Source organism: Mustela nivalis, assembly GCF_964662115.1.
Source record: "Mustela nivalis genome assembly, chromosome: 1".
Taxonomy (NCBI): Eukaryota; Metazoa; Chordata; class Mammalia; order Carnivora; family Mustelidae; genus Mustela; species Mustela nivalis.
The window spans coordinates 11,497,426-11,501,361 of NC_139020.1; positions in this window are offsets into that span (position 1 = coordinate 11,497,426).

Here is a 3,936-nt window from a genome sequence, read left to right on the forward strand (position 1 = left end):
GCAAGGCAAAAAAGAAAGCATTCATCATTTATATAATTTTCAGTAGCTCACTAAATACACAAATTTTTAAAGAAAAAAAATTTTTTTTTAGACTAAAAGCAAAAAGAAATTTTCATGTGGTACCCCGAGGCAAGGATATACAAACAATATACCCTTTACATTTTTACCAAAGCACAAAAGCATTCTTCTAACATTGCTGTTTCTTACACTGTTTCTTAGTCAAAACCCCAGAGCCGAAAATGAAAGCATCCCTTCCTTGAGGTGTTTGGGGCATTGTGTTTGCGGGGGGAGGTTGGAAGATGCTCTCTCTTCTTTCAGTACCCACATTTTTTTATTGCTAGTTAGGTCAATGGTTAACCAAATTTAAGTGCATTTATGTTAAGTAATACTTCTCAAAACCATTCATTTAGGTTTTCACTTATGTTTTGTTTCCTTTATTGGTTTCCTCAGTTTTCTTACTTCCAGCCATAAACTTTCTTACTTTTAGCCTTTTATTTTAAAAAATGTCACACTTACAGAAAAGTTGCAAAAATCACACTTAAAAACTTTTACATATTCTTCATTCAAGTTCCCCCATATTCCCATATGATCACATTTGCTTAACTCGTCTACTTCTTTCTCTCTCTTTAAACATATTCTGAACCCTTTGATGGGTGCGTGGGTGGCTCAGTCAGTTAAGCAAGCTCACGTCACGCTCTCAGGGTCCTGGGATTCAGCCATGTTGGGCTCTGCCTGTCCCTCTCCCGTCAACCCCTTCTGCCGCACCCCCGTTGTGCTCTCTTTCTCAAACAAATAAATAAAGTCTTTAAAAATAAATAAATAAATAAATAAATAAGTTCTGAACCCCTTTAGAGTAAGTTACATTATCCTGACTTGATATTTTCGTCTTGTTATTGTGTTCAGAAGTTTCTTTGTTACTCAGGTATTATGTTTAAATCACTTTACTATCTGACATACTTTAACAACTTATAATTTGGTTGCTTTGAGGTCAAATATGATGACACCTAGAATCCCTACCTTTTGATATCGAACGTTCATTTCAATGGCAGAATGTCGTCATCTTTTGTGAAAGCTTTTTTGAGAGAAATGCATGTTTCCTTGTTCTCCCGCTTGGTTCTTTTTTCACATGTGCTAATTTTGTCTTTTCTCTAGGATTGCTAAAATTAATTATACACCTAATTTTTCTTTTCTTCCAATGATGTTTCATCACTGAGGCATATTGGAGTCTATATTTTTCCTTACATCTATTTTGGCTTTCCTTTTATACAAGGTCTTGCTGTTCTGCTGTCTGGCAAAGACTAAATGAAATATTCTTATGCTTCCGATGTGAAAAGTATATTTTTCTTTTTAAAGATCTTATTTATTTATTTGACAGACAGAGATCACAAGTAGGCAGAGAGGCAGGCAGAGAGAAAGGAGGAAGCAGGCTCCCTGCTGAGCAGAGAGCGGGATGTGGGGACCCTGGGATCATGACCTGAGCTGAAGGCAGAGGCTTTAACCCACTGAGCCACCCAAGCGCCCCAATGTGAAACATATCCTGAGTCTTGCTTATTGTTCTTGTTTTCTGTCAAAAATACTTGACTCTGTTATAACAACGGTTGTAGCACGTGGTGTTTGCTATGTTATCTCTCTCTCTCTCTTTTTCAATCTTTTATTTATTTATTTGCCCGAGAGAGAGAAAGAGAGAAAGTACAAGCAGGGGGAGCAGCTGAGAAAGGGGCAGACTCCCTGCTGAGCAATGAGCTCAATGTGGGACTTGATCCCAGGACCCTGAGATCATGACGTGAGCCGATGGCAGATGCTCAACTGACTGAGCCACCCAGGTGTCCCTACTATGTTATCTCTAACTGACTCATCAAATAGCAAACCCTCAGCAGTCAGAAAAGTTTCAGAACATGGGGAAGGACATTATGGGATTTCCTGGAGGGGTCATCTTTCCAAATGGCACTATGAAATGTACTTCTATCCTCTTGAGAGACGCATCATGTTCTCCACGGAGGGAGACAACAGTACCAAGAAGGTTGGTGGTAAAACCAACCTTGCAGGATGTTCTGTTACTAGAACTCATGTACACAAATCACTTGGCACATAGGAGACTTCCGGTAAAGGGCGGTTTTGCTTGGTTCTCCCAGCAGCACCGTGAGAGGAAGGATATCAGCCCCAGTCTACATATGCAGAGACTGAGGCTTACATCAGCCGGTGAAAAAACTTGGAGGACCCAGGATTCAAATTCACATCTTTTTTGACTCCTTTTCCACAATTTTAAATCACTGTCCCATATGGCCTCTTGGTGTTGTCCCTTCTCCTCCCGGCCCGCAAGCCTTTGTTTTTAAAGATTTTATTTACTTATTTGAGAGAGAGAAAGAGAGAGAGCATGAAGGGGGGAGGGGCAGAGGGAGAGGAAGTCTGGAAAGCAGACTCCCCGCGGAGCAGGTGGGACTCCATCCCAGAGTCCTGGGATCATGGCCTGAGCCCAAGTTTTAACCGACTGAGCCACCCAGGTGTCCCCCTTCTCCCCTTTATAAAAACCAGCTCTGTTGCTGTGTTCCAGAACACAGAGTAAAAGAACGATACAGATTCATCTAACTAGGAGCAGAACCCAGAAAGAGATTGGGGCACAACTGGCCCCCAAGAGGGACTTCTTCTGATTACCCCAGAACAGACAGGGAAGCCCCCAGCCCTCCCCAGCCTTTAACTCTCTTCCTGCCTTTAATGCTCTTGGTAAACAAGTAAACCTGGGAATCCACAGCAAGAAGGATAAGGAATTTGTAGACTTTCCGATGGACTCTCTCTTCTCCCCCACCTTACTTTTATTTCTGATAGCTTGAGGCCCTTTCACAATTCAGTGTTGATAACTTCCACTTCTGTCGGGAGTGATTTAACTTGAAATCATTAACTACTTTTCTCTTCCGTCCCAATTCACTCACCTGTTTTAAATGTTTTTCCTTTGCCTCCCATAAACTTCTGGGGGGGGGGGGGTTGGTGTGGAAAATAGATAGTGATTTTTTTCAGTTCTTTGAAGACTTATGTCTTAACACAGGTAGCCACAGACTTGGGAGCTCAGACAACAGACATTTATTCCTCACAGTTCTGGAGATGAAATATCCAAGGTCAGGGTGCTGGCATGGATGGTTTTGGTGAGAGCTCTCTTCCTAGCTTTCAGATGGCTGCCTTCTCACTGTGTCTTCACATGACAGAGAGAGGGAGAAAGAGAGAGCTCTCAGGTGTCTCTTCTTATACAGGTACTAATCTCATTGTGAGGACCCCATCCTCATGACCTCATTTAAATCTAATGACTACCCAAAGGCCCTATCTCCAAATACCATCACTGTGGAAGTTACAGCCTCAATGTGTGAACTTGGTGGGGGGGGCAAAGGGGTGACACAATTCCGTTCACAGAAATTTAAAATATTCTGGGGTGCCTGGGTGGCTCAGTGGGTGAAGCATCTGCCTTCAGCTCAGGTCATGATCCCAGGATCCTGGGATGGAGCCCCTGGTCAGGCTCCCTGCTCAGTGGGGAATCTGCTTCTCTCTCTCCTTCTGCTGCTTTTGCTATCTTGCTTGCTCACTCACTCACTCTCTCAAATGAATAAATAAAATCTTAAAAAAAAAAAAAAGAAACTTAAAATATCCTTCTTCTGCTTTAAAAAAAAATAAGAGACTACTTGGTCTGGATATTGTACCTGAGGTGATAAATCAGTTTTATGTAGTTTTGTCTAGATTTGCTGAAAAGGCATTCTCTCTTTCTTGCCTGTCCCTCATGTTATCAGTAAAACCTAAATCACACTAGGGAAAGAAACAAGGAACATCTGACCCCATTAAATAAAATTCCAGTATGAGGATATTTCAATACCATGGTCCCAGGACCTGGGTGACCTGAGGTGTTTTTTTTTTGTAAACTTGACACATTGCATTCACTCAACCAACTTTTGTTAA